The sequence below is a fragment of the Protopterus annectens genome, chromosome 14.part0 (genome assembly GCF_019279795.1).
Source record: "Protopterus annectens isolate FY-2018-M chromosome 14.part0, PAN1.0, whole genome shotgun sequence".
Lineage (NCBI taxonomy): Eukaryota > Metazoa > Chordata > Ceratodontiformes > Protopteridae > Protopterus > Protopterus annectens.
In genome coordinates, this window is record NC_056748.1 from 286,467,374 (window position 1) to 286,481,549 (window position 14,176).

The following is a 14,176-nucleotide window of genomic DNA, read 5'->3' on the forward strand; positions in this document are numbered from 1 at the left end:
ATTGGACACCCTTTGCTAAAGGCCTTAAAGTAGCTGATAAGTAGTGTCTGGTAGCAATGAAAGCTACCTTATAGTATTGGCAGAAGGAGGCATAGCTAGTATACCTGTGCCAGCCTTTCCCAGGTGTGTGTGTGAAGTGTGTGTGTGTAAATCAAACCTCAAAGTGTGTGTGTGTGTCAGCTACTTGGGCAGGGACATGAAGCACTGTTTGGATAGAGAGGGTGCTGAAGGTCTTGGCTTGGCCACTCAGCTGAGAATTCAACTCTATAGCTATGCCAGTGGAGAGTGCTATTGGGAATCTGGAGAAAGAGAGAGAAACCAGCTCTGGACTGACAGTGGACTCTGTGTACTCTTAAGGGAAATTGCACTTTACTGTATGTGTACTTGTCATCCTCCCAGTGAGTACATCCTCCACTGTTGCCAGTGGTGAGGATTGGGGCTCCTTGATTACTGGGCCAGTGGTGGGGCATCACATATTAATTGGGCCAGTGGTGGGGCATCACACAAGTTATCAGAAGATTTCATCCTAAGGCTTACATGATGGCAAACACAACTGTATTGATATTTGACCTCTGGCTAGTGCAGCTACAAAGATATTGGATATTATTTGTATAGTATGTATTTGTTTTGTAATAATTTTCTTATTTCTGTAAATATCTCAACAATCAAGGGACACATGCAAAACTGTTTAGCTCATATCAAAGCTTATAGCTATATAAAGAAATTGTTGCTGACAGTATGTGTGTTGCTTAAATGTTTGTTGAGATATCATAACATGTTTATATAACATTACAAAAATTTACTGTGTTTATTGTAACGTATAAAAATCATTTTAAGACCTAGAACTCAATGAATATAACCACTGTAAAGATTACTTTGTACTCAATAGCTTGTGAGTTATAGTTTTCTAGTAACATTTATGGTTCTAGAGATATGTACCATTAATTGAACTGTGAGGCAGTTAGTTAATATTTCTGAAAGGCTCAGACTATAATCATTGGAAGTTAGAGTACAAATTCAAAAGAGCTCCGTTATTGGAATGAGTTAAATGGACAAAATGGGTACCTATCATTTCATCAAAGCTCCAAAATCACCAAACATCTATTTGTCGAATGTAAAGCATCGACTATCATTTCAGTGAAGGATTACATCATTAAAATTTTTCACTGTGAAGGGAGTTAGTTGGCCGTTGTAACAGATTTTCTCTTTTCCCCAATGTAGTGCAAGCTCGGAGTTGGAATATATAATTGGAGGGGTGGGGGGAACAGCCCCCCAGATTGGGGGTGTGGAGGGCTGTACCTTGGTGAGTTTAAAATAATGTAATTTGTGTTACAATTGCTCTGGTGGCCAAGTATTTTTGTTCCCTGAGAAATTTTTTTGATGATGTAATTCTTCGCTGAAATGATATTCGATGCTTTAAGTTCAATGAATAGTTGTTCTGCAAATTGGGGCTTCGATGAAATGATATAGACCTGACAAAACACATGCAAGTACAGCAAATTATGTGTATGAGGCAAATGGTAAGGAAATGGCAAACTCAGTAAAAAAAAACAAAACAAAACTCCTGATTATGGCAAAACAAGAACATCCATAAGAATCAGAGCAAATGCAAGTCTGGCAAATGCATGAGATGCAAATATTCACATACAGCATTAAAGCAGCATGTTACATGTTAAAGAAAATGTAAGAGATGTAATGAGCCAGACATTTTTTTTTATTTGACATTTGTTTACCAGGAAACCCCAAATGTAAAAGTATTCTGTGAGAATAAAATTGAGAAAAGTGTTCAAAAAGCATTTTTCCTTAGTTCAGTGACTGCTATGTCAAACAGTGAATCAGACTGGAAAGTAAAATTCCTAACGTGGAACCCCAGTGAACTTTAAATTATATACAGGGGCAGATGTTGATGCAATATCACATAGTGCTTATAGAAACATCTTAAAGTGTCTGCCGTTGCATGAAGCAGAAATGGAAATACACAGCCCTGAAGGCAAACTCAAGTGTATAAGAAGATTCCTAGCAATGATTAAGTAATAAGTACACAAATATAACTTCTGGATCTATCTGCTGGAAAGTCCATATGTGATTAACCTACTCAGTAGATCTGTGGCATACACGTTAGAGCCGATTGCCAGAATAACCAAAATTAATGTCACTGTGTTATTAGAAATTAGTGTGCTTAACTGCAAGCTAGTAAAGATACAGTTGAAGCCAGATGCTATACCATACATCTTAACCACATTCAAAAGGGCATCATTTGCAGTAATTTCTGAAGCAGAGGCAGAACTCAAACATATGCAAACAAATGGTGTGACTGAATCTACTGAAACATGTGCTCCAGTAGTATTTGTTATCAAAAAGAATGGCAATGTGAGAATTAATTTAGAAGTAATTAGAGTGATACAATCAATGGAAAGACTGGAAAAGGAATATGGCAAGTTTTGAAAGGGAAATTGAATGCAAAGAATAAAAAAAAAATGTTTAACATCATCATCTATGCACACAAGGTCAGGGAGATATGATTCCATAAGAAGGAGATACTTAATTAAAATGATAGATTAAACATATATGAAATGAAAACAAAGCTGAAATATAACTTTGAAAACTGGAATAAAGAAACGCGACACACAAATTAAACACAGTGTAAAACAAAATCACGAAAAACTGAAAGAAAATTAATATAATGTTATTGTACATATTAAGAAACCACTTTAATGATACATAAAATATGGAAAAAATAAAGACAAACTCAATAAAATGTGTGTAGATTTTAGAATTTATTTTCCAGCACAACATATTATAGATATATTTACAATATTGTATGCCAAACAGTTTGGATCCCCAAAGGGGTGATACATTGCATTAGTAGCATCCAAGTAACTTCAGATACTGAGATTAAATCAAATTATATTGAAAAAAGAACTATTCAAACTGGAGTCAAACAACACAGGGAAGAGACAGAATTAGTAAGAATGATCTGAGAACACTTTGGTAGAAATTTATAGCAACACTGTATTTGTTATTCACAAGCTCATTTAAGTATGGAGAGATTCCTCAAGACTGGAGACATGCACTTGTTAAAACCATCTTTAAGTGAAAGGGAAATAGGACAAGCTCAGAGTCATACAGACCCATACGTTTACTTTCTTGTTGTGGAAAAATAATGGAAAATGTTATTTTACATTAATTCTTGTCAGACTTGGAAATGGTAAGGACTTGAATCAGTGTATCATTATGCATATGTATAAAATAAGTCTATAACCACCTATAATATTTTGTTCAGTAATAATATAACTATTATAGAAAAATTATGCAGTGCGTTTGATAGGATCATACACAAAGCACTGATCAATAAATTAGTACAGCTAGGTATTAATGTAACTTTTTTTTATTTGGTTTTAAAACAATAAATAAATCAATTATAAAACAAACAAATAACTATTTACATAGGTCCAGAGCTGATCACTACATCAAAGTTATACATCAACAACAATTAATATTTTTCAAGCAAGTTCAAGCCAAAATTTATATGATTGTGTAATATTAGAAGTTCTCATCTTTATAGTATGTAATTCACTACTGCAAACAATTTTTGCCCTACTAATACATGCAACAGTAGAGGGGATAACTTTAGTGTTCCAGTTTTTAGTAATTACTTTTCTGGCTATAGCAAGAATAGACCAAAGAAGAGGCACTTGGGTTTTTGGAATTATCTCAGGAATCAGAGCATTAAATAAAAATAAAGATTTAAAAATATTACATTTATCTGACCATAGAGCTTAAATAAAGTTATTAATTTCTTTCCGAAAATGGGAGATGACTTTGCATTCATATACCATATGCGTCTAATCAGCTATTATTTCAGAATCACATCTCTAACATTTATTTAAATATGTGAAATCTAACTTAAGAATTTTATAAATTTGTGACAAATACAATTTATTTTTCATTGCATTGTTATTAATATTTATTAAGAGTACCAATAATTTGGAGAACGATTTTTTATCTAGGTTAAATATCTTATATACCTCGGTATTGATGTAATCTTGATACGATGGATACCTCCATGGCTTACAAATAGGACATGACAAGTATCACACTGCATTTGTACAGGTGAAATTCTAGGATGCAGTGTGTCCTATGGGGTTCTGGTTTAGGACCACACTTATTTAGGTTGTATTTTTCAGTTCAATCTTTTTCATCTGAGGTGTTCCACAGTCTGTATGAATATGACTTGAAATTGGGTACTGATTAAATTAGTTACAGTTAGTTATGTCTGCAAAAGAACTTGAATAAATTGACCATTCAGCACAGAGGAACACTATTCTGATAAATACATCAAAAACTAAGTATATGAGATTTGGGAGACAGACTGAAGGGTGAATATTTAATACAGCACACAGTGATTGAAACTGTATGTTCATTTAAGTAGCTGGGTATACGAGTTGATCCATCTTTGAATTTTTCTGAACCATATCAACCAATTGGTTAATGACAGTTGTAAACCTATAGGGTTCATAAAAGGTCTTATAAGTCTAGTGAATCAGAATTTATAAAATCATTGTTTAATTACATTAGACCCAAACTAGAGTATGGATTAATAATATGAAAACCTTATAAGAAAACAGGCAAGAATACAGTGTAAATATACAATGGGCATCAATGGATGTGAAAATTTAAGTTATTACGAGCTATTAAGATATCTGACCTTCCACAGTGTTTTATATACATAATTAAGAGGAGACCTTATTCAGTTATAATGGGCATTTTGAGACAACTACCTCTGGTAATGTTTGGGGTGAGCAAACAATAGTAGATAATTATCAAGCAACCTTTGAGACATAAAGCATCAAAGAATATGATAATGTTTATATCATATTGTATCACCCATTACCAGAGTTCAAAAATAGATGCAAAAAATAATAGTTCATGAAAAGAAGACAAAAGTAGCATTGATCATTGAAACTGCTACACCCAGTGATTACAGTGTCTTACACACAGAGAGACACAAAGCCATAAAATACCAGGATTTGCAGGCAGAAATGTGGGTAATGTGGAAGAAGGATACCCAGATAGTTCCAATAATTCTAGGAGCAATGGGTCTTAATAGATTGACTGGACATTTTAAATTGGCCGTAGGTGAGAGTATGTGCATGAGTGAGCAGTGCGAATGAACTATCGTGGCAGGGCTAGCCACCTGCCACTGTAAACCTTGGCTCGAGATGATTGTCACTGCAGAAGTGGCACCCTGACCCCATATGCAAAATGGGAAAAGGGGTTGAGGATGGATGGCTGGATGGATGGATGTTACCAGTATATGTAATTCCATATGAATTGCAGAAGGATTCAATAATAGGCACATTGCGGGTGCTGCCGAGAGCACTTCTGGGTAACATCAAAGACTAAAACAATACTAATTTCATAGACTGTAATCATACTTTGACTTAGGAATGGGGTTCATTTCCCTCATGGTATTAGAAACCCAAAGGACTTGGAGAAATTAAAAAAGAGAGATTATATAGGTGTGAGAGATGTACTAATTATTTCTCTGAGGCAGTAGCTGATGCATGGAATAGACTACGGAATTATACTAAAGCAAGCAATATTAAGATATTTTTTAAGAGCAACTTGGATACTTACTATGGGAATGACTGTTTTGGTAAACTGGCAGGCTGGAAGAGCATTGTTGCCTGTGCATGAAATATTTATATGAATATGTGCAAAGCATATAAAACACAAACAGTATATTGTCTGAAAACAATGGTTCACTAGGCTAGCTGGACATAATTGTCATACCTCCTTTGCAACATGCAAAAGTGCTTAAACAAATACATGAAGGACATTGTAGCCCGATTGTGTTCCATGAAAGAACCAAAAATAATGGTATGGTAGCCCAATACTGGGTCTATATCAGATGATCGAAGTTTTACTACTTCAAATCAGTATACATTGAACACTACTGATCGAAGTAGTAAAACATCGAATCACCATTAAAACATTTATTAAAACAAAACAGCACAAAAGGGTGTAGCAAGCCCCCCTTCACCCCCCACATGGGGGCTGCACCCGCCACCCCCCCGCTACTTAAATATACCAACTCCGAGACCGCACTACATTGAAGTAAATGGAAATCTCCCCTTACAGAGATTTCCATTTACACGTTCGAGATTCTAAGCATTCGCTATTGTCTTGTCGACAATATCAGATTCGATATTGTCGGCTTTCGACAATGTAATATAGACCCCAATATTAACACAGATATCACAAACCTTGTGCTAACGTGCTTGTTTTGCACATTACATAAGCCATCCCAGAGGTGAGTACCATTGCAATCCAGCTGGGGACAGTTAATTATTGTATGTTAGAATAGCTAGTGCAAATTGATTTACAGCTTTGAATTTTATTCCTAGGTATCATAGGTTCATAGGTGTGTACTAGGCTAATGGCCCTGGAGCCTTTACAAGCCCAGCCCATAGGATTACTCTGGCATCATGCCACCCAACCTTAGTTCCCAGTGCCTCTGTCGAGTAGAGCCACTGGAGTGATCCTCTGGATGAATTTTCTATTTCCCATCCATTCATCAAGATTTCTCTTGAAGAGGACCAGTGAGGTGCTCTGCTTGACATGTATGGGAAGTCTATTCCATAGCATGGGCAGTCTCTGGGTTATGAACCTGTCCCTCCAGCACATTCTGTTGGTTGTGGTAATAAGGTTGAGGTCTCTGGAGCATGTGTTGTGGAGGGATTGGGATTTCTTTAGATGTAGCATTTCTAACAGAGCTGGGTCAGACATGGCTTTGTAAGTCAAGCAGAGATCGCCTCTAAGTAGGCGATATGAGACAGAGAATAGTTGGAGTTTTTTGAGTCTGCCCATATAGGACAAGTGTTTAAGGCCTAGGATCCTCTATGTGAGGTACTTTTGCAGCCTCTCCAGTTGTTGCAGGTGTCTAGTAAGTTACATGCCAAATGGGGCATTGTACTCGATGATTGGCCTAATGAGGGAAGAGTAGAGGGAGACAATGACCTCTTTCTTCCTGGATGCAAAACCCTTAGTAATGAGATGTGCCACATAGAAGGACTTTCTGACCACAGTGTCAAAGTGGTGGTCAAAAGAGAGGTTGCTGTCAACCTGTGTTCCCAGATCTCTTATAATGACTTCTGTGTTCAGTGGGCTACCATCTATGTGGTAATTCATGGGAACTGTTTTTTTTTCCAACGGAGATGTTGACACATTTTTTGGCATTGAGCTTAAGGCCATGGTTCTGACACCAGTCATTGGTCTTAGTGAGGCCTTTCTGTAGGATTTCAACCTTACTTGGAGAGTTAATAATGGCTCCCAATTTGCAATCATCTGCAAACTTTGTCAGCCAGAGTCCCTTTGTGTTGGCCTGGACTTCTGAGAAGTAGATACCAAACAGGAGAGGACCCAGGACCAATCCCTGTGGGACTCCACTTGTGACTGGTCAGCAGTCTGGCTTGGAGTCAGCTACTTTCACACTGTGGGTTCTGTCTGTGAGCCAGTTTGCAACCCACCTAGTGATACAGGGGTTGATGCCTAGCTTAGTGAGTTTTTCTATGATTCCTGAGTGTGGAATGGTATCAAAGGCCTTGGCCAGATCAAGGTAGGCTGTATGAACCACCTTGCCTTCATCCACGTCTCAGGTGACTGACTCAAAGAAGTCAACTAAGTTGAGCAGGCATGATCTGCTCTAACCTTCACAAAACCAAACTGTGTGGGATCCAGAGTTTGGAAATACCCTATATCCTTGTTTATTAGGTCCATGATGATGTCTTCCATAACTTTGCATATCAGACTTGTCAGGCTAATAGGGCAATAGTTCCCAGGGTCTGTAGTCACTCCTCCTTTGTGGAGAAGGATGACTGTAGCAGTGTGACATTCAGTAGGGACAAAGCCTGAGGTGAGGCTGTGATTGAACAGGGCACACAAGTGAGATGCCAGTTTACTCTGTAGTTCATGTAGAACACAGCCAGGGATATTATCAGGTCCCATAGAAGCTGTATTCTTGGCCTTGGACAGTGCTGTTTAAACCTGTACAGCAGTAATACTGGGTGCCTGGCAATCTACTGGTATTGTGATTGGTCCTTTGGGGGGAGGGGTAAAGTTGGCACTGAATCTGTCAGCCAGTATGTTGGTAATATCTGTTGGCTCAGTATAGGATGTACCATTGTGCAGTAGCTCAGAGCAAATCTGGGTATTGCCATGGAGATTCTTTACATAACTACAGAAGGCCTTGTGGTTGTCTTTACTATCTGCTGCAATTCTGTTGTCATAGCTAGCTTTAGAGGATTTGATGAGGGATTTCAACTTTTTGTTGAGGCTGATAAGGGAGTTTTTCCAGTCTTGGGATTTCACCTTATTCCGCATCAGTTTCCTCCTTCTGTTGCAGAGTTTGTTTATGGCAGGGGATCACCAGATTGGCTTCCTTTTTTTGGAGGAGAGCGTCTTGGTTCTATTGGGTATGGTGAGATCCATGCATTTGTGTACAGGTTAATACAGTGCATTGGTGTATGATTCAGCAGCCATGCAACTATTCTCCATTTGCATGGGTGCCGTGAAGTTAGCCACCTCTGTTTTTAGAAGCCCAAAATTAGCTTTGGGGAGGTTTTTCATGGTGGTTACCTTTGTGTGGGGTGGGTGGGTGTGAGGGATGTGGATTTCCAAGGTGAATAGTTTGTGGTCGGATCTAACCAGGGAGGAGTTGACTGTTGGTGTAGAGCAACAGTTGCCCATGTTAGTTATGACCAGGTCAAGGATGTTGCTACCTCTAGTGGGGGTAAGAACGACCTGGTCCAGGGCATTGGAATTAATGAATTCCAGGAAACGTTTGGCAAGTGTATTGGTACATGAGTATTTTTCCAAGTTAATGGAGGGGTAGTTGAAGTCGCCCAGTATGAGAGTGTTAGGTTGGATCCTAATATTCTCTAGGGTGCTGGTTACTCAGCTTTCTTCTCATTTTTTTCATACTGTATTCTTGACCCTTCATTTGTTCAACAAATCAATGGAAGTAGAGGTGATAAATTCTAGATGAAGTATAAACATAACAGAATCAGTAAACAAAACTACAGCTTAAAACTAAGCAGATTAGAAAATTTTAGTGCTTTTGCATCACCAGATACTTTCTTAAATGTTTAAAAAACACAACAGCAAACTTAAAACATTTAAATGCCATGCCAAGCATAACACATGATCAAAATAAACCAATTAGCAACAATCTAGTGTTTTAATACAGATAGGAAATTCATCCTGGGGATCACTTCTGTGGCTCTGCTTGATAGGGGCACAGGAAAATAATTTTCTTGGGTGGCAAAAGCCAGGGTACCGTTTGGCTAAGCTCATATAGGCCCTATAGCCTAGTACCTACCTATGAACCTATATTCTCCTACTTAACCAAGGTTTAAGGGTACAACATTCATTTAAACCAAGATCAGTGGTAGCATTTAGCGAAGTGATCCAAATATACTCAGCCTTGTCTGAGTTCTAACATCGCCTCCTCTCAAATTGCTAAAGTAACTTGTAACATCATGAATTTAAAATTATGTAAAGACCCATTATCTCATAATATGTTTTACAAGAGCATTCTGCGTATCTGCCTTTATGATATCATATATATACGTTGACAGAAACATTCTTTAAAATTCTGTTTTCCCAATATAAAATTTATTACACACAGCACACAAAGCAAGATATGGTATACTAGATATTGTGTATCATGATTGGCATATCCATGTATCATGTAAACCATACCAATAATTAGACATATAAAAGAGTCTTGCTTCAAGATATAACAACAATAATTGCAATTACTACATGGATAAGTGCCAGTCTAGTGATGAAACAGACTTATAGAAGGGAAATTACCTGTAGCATGGTTGTTTCTTAAAATGTAAGGTATTGTTAAAAGCAAACAATGGTCATTCACCCACCACATCCTGTATATTCATGTCTATAGTTAAAATCTGCCATTTCCTTGTAATAATGTCACAATACCTAATGACATCACTTGTGTAAGTAAGTGGGAATATAAATTGTTCTTCGCTATTGCTTGTGAAGTATCAGACATAGTCAAAATTGGCTCCTTTGTCCTTACATCAAAAAAAAAAAAAAAAAGGTTTAGATCCAAAGTTTCTGTCAGAAAATATCTGATCAGCGACCCTCTTAATTTCTTCCTCTGGGTAATCCCTGTTTACAAATTCAACCTTCGTTTTCAAAGGTTGTCATAAGATCAGCATTAGCCTATTAAATGAGCAGCTCTAATGAATTGACCTTTAAGTACCTTTAAGTACATTAGCATACATATGTTTAGGGTGCATGCTATTTCTATCAAGTATGGTGTTTTTCTAAATATTTATACACTTTCTTTTGTTCCAATTTCTTTATAGCAGACTGTTCTTCCAGGATAATACTTTTGTAATGCCTCAGTTTTTCTGTTTTTGTGCATTGAATTACTAGTTTTTTATTGGATTAGCTATAGAGTTTCATATCATCCAGCAACAGGAACTGTCATATCATTTGAACAGGGTCGTTTTCTTAAAAAAAAAAAAAAAACTGTATCTTCACCCTAATCTGTTAAATAAACAGTAGGGTTGTCACCCTCACAGATTTGTGAATGTACCTTGAAACTTCTAATATTATTTGGCATTTAAACAGAATTAGGGGATAGAATTTCAAGGAAGACAGCCTACCTCTATAAACCAATTCAAATATAAAACAGAAGAACTTATGCACAAGTATAATAATCAGTATTTATCACAGTAGCCTGAGCTTGTGTTCTGGGCTTTATAAGCCCAGAAAAAATATTAAAAAAGTATCACAAAATGCATGGATAGGTCACCCTAAATTCAACATTGTTCTAATTGCTTATTAGAGTACTATGTGTACCTAAACCACATGAAATGAGATTCCATCCACATGAGCATTCAATTTAATAAGGTTTTCAACTAATTTTTTTTTTAATGCATTGTATTATATATCCTGTGTTCAACTCGACACCATAAAACTCCACTGACAATCATGAGCAGACAGTGATCCGCTGTGGCGACCCCTAACCGGGAAAAAGCTGAAAGAAGAAGAAGATTATATATCCTGTGTTCATATATATTGTTATTGTTTATATATATATATATATATATATATATATATATATATATATATATATATATATACCACTGTACTTGTTTTATGTGGAGTTTTTCTCCCCGGTCGGACATTCCCGGTTAACAAATGTAAAATAAATAAATAAATAAATAAATAAATAAATAAATAAACTAGATCTGTTTTGTGATTCTGCCAAATACATGAAATCTCAAACAAACGAGCATTCAGTTAAATGACATTTTGAACCAGATTTGTTTTGTGATTTAGCCAGATACCATTAGCTGCATTAATGCAAACACTTTAAACACAAGTCAGAGGCTCATAGGTTGATACTAGATAAGCAGTCAGTAAAACCATCAGGAGCCTTGCCAAATATGCACCCTGATTTACTATGTAATTAAATAGTGTTCTCCCCCTCTGTCTACAAGGGTTAGGATAACCCGGGGGTTTCCTACCATTACACTTTACAGGTCTGAATTCACTCTTTTATTTACATGCTCTCCATGCCAACTTCATTAGTTTAACGAGATAAAGCAGCCCTGTCCATGTCACCCAGATCTGGCTAGCAGTTTGGGTACCTGAAAGATCTGCTGTTGTGTATGCAGGGGGGAATGATGAGGCCTTCCCATCTTTCCCCTCTTCAGCTGGTGGGGTTGTGTCATGTGGCCAGGCACATGTTCATTGCTAGAATCCCAAGTGGAGACCAAGGTAACATTGAAGATGTTGTCGTGAAGGAGGTTAAGGACTTGCTGTAGATCACACATAGAGGTATGGCACATCCACTGCGTGTACTTCCCTCAGAATGTTCAGGGCATGCATGATTCCTGTAGATCACACATAGAGCTATGGCACATCCACTGTGTGTACTTCCCTCAGAATGTTCAGGGCATGCATGATTCCTGTAGATCACACATAGAGCTATGGCACATCCACTGCGTGGACTTCCCTCAGAATGTTCAGGGCGTGCATGAAGAAGAAAATCCTGATCCTTAGGCAGAGATGTTAGCTTCACACTTGGGTATGCTTGTTTCTTGTTTCTAGGGAATGAATGAGCCAAAAGGCTTTCACCTCAGACAAATGAATGGGTCCCTGGATCAGATGGACAGAAGGCTAAACTCAGACAAATGACTGGGTCCCTGGATCAGATGGACAGAAGGCTAAGCTCAGACAAATGAATGGGTCCCTGGATCAGATGGACAGAAGGCTAAACTCAGACAAATGAATGGGTCCCTGGATTAGATGGACAGAAGGCTAAGCTCAGACAAATGAATGGGTCCCTGGATCAGATGGACAGAAGGCTAAGCTCAGACAAATGAATGGGTCCCTGGATCAGATGGACAGAAGGCTAAGCTCAGACAAATGAATGTGTCCCTGGATCAGATGGACAGAAGGCTAAGCTCAGACAAATGAATGGGTCCCTGGATCAGATGGACAGAAGGCTAAGCTCAGACAAATGAATGGGTCCCTGGATCAGATGGACAGAAGGCTAAGAAAATAACGGTAAGAAACCAGTACAAAGGAAATGCTTGTGTGCTGCCATCTGCACTGGCCAGCAGTGCTGTTTTACAACCTATTTGTGAAAGTAAGTAATCCATCATTTGTCATGTGTATCTGTGCTAAAGGCAACCCTTCAAATTCTTATCACATATTTTCACTCCAGATATTATTGCAAATCCTTCCCTGTTCACTTGTGAATACCTCTTTTCATCTGTAAACATCAGTGTACATGATACAAAACTGTTTCATTTCATACTTTAAACCCTCAGTTCCACAATGAATGTGTTTTATTTCTCCACAGTTGTTAACAAAATTGTATTGAAGCAACTGCTTCCCGGAAAGCTTGGTCCAGTATCTTCAACTGAAAGCTTGGTCCAGTATCTTCAACTGCTTTCAAAAGGTAAGGTTTCTTCTTGTTCTTTAAAAATGACTTCCATATCAGCATTAAAGGTACTCATGCATCAGTTTTCAAGACTACATTACTTTGTTGCAACGCTATATTACTTAATACTCCAAATTTCAGTTCTCTGATTATATTGACACTGTTCCCAGTAGCAACCTTAAAGTCCATTGGCTTACTTTGCAATTTAATTTGTACTAATGGTGACTTTCTTTTCTTTATACTGTGCATAAGGTCTAGATATTAAGAAAACGTTTCCTCTGTATCAGATATGTAGCTAGCTATTCTCGCAGCTGGTGCTGCCCCCAATCTGGCACACACACACACACACACACACACACACACACACAAAAAAAAAGTTTCTCTCCTTGGACATGCAGAGGGAAAAAAAAGCTCTTCTCTCATTTTAAACTGTAGCAAACTATTTGCTACACTTATAGCAAATAACTGCTACAGTTTATGGCAAATACAGAGAGCTATAACTCTTCTGTTTTCACTGCAAATGCACAAAACACTGATCAAGATGTGATGATTGTGCCCCCGATACTTTGCACCAGGGGAAGCTGCCCCCTTTGCCCCACCCAAACAATGTTTCTGCTCTGCTTTCCCTGTGTTTTATTCTTCATAATGGGCATTGCGCTACCAATAAATAACAACATTTTCCCTCTGCTTTTCTTATTACTACAATCTTTCACTAATTATTCAGTTTACCACAGGTATGTGATTTTTTAAGCCTGATGTGTTATTGTCACCCTTTACCTTGTTCCTTGAAGGACCAGTGACTGAGTCTCATTTATCAGAAGACCTTTGATATTGCAGATATCCGACAGATTGGATGCACCCACCATCTGGACAGCTATGCTTCCTGCCCTGTGCTGCTTATACATACCAACTCCAAGACTGCATAGCCTCAGATAAAGGGAAACTGTTGGAGGTAGTCAACACTGACAGTTCTTCCTGCTTGGGTTTACACAGCCTGCATAACAAGCAGTAAGTCTATAGCTTTAGGCAGACCGCCTTCATGCTTTCTCTGTGTAATTCTTTTTGTTTTACATATTCCAGGCTGAGATTGAAATTGGTTAATATTTCTCAGTGTTCTAACCCTGTTAACAAATGTAAATAAATAGGGTCTATATTAGAACATCAAAACTTCAAATGTTCTAA

At 37.7% G+C, this 14,176-nt stretch overlaps 1 protein-coding gene across 1 annotated transcript in view; it reads left to right on the top strand.

Annotated features, from left to right (window-relative positions):
* Positions 1 to 14,176, top strand: part of OAT (ornithine aminotransferase) — a 1,138,382-nt gene that overhangs the window by 297,338 nt on the left and 826,868 nt on the right. The window contains exon 2 of the mRNA XM_044056006.1: positions 12,914 to 13,012. The gene's annotated coding sequence lies outside the window, so the exon portion shown is untranslated. The remainder of the gene's footprint in view (positions 1 to 12,913; positions 13,013 to 14,176) is intronic.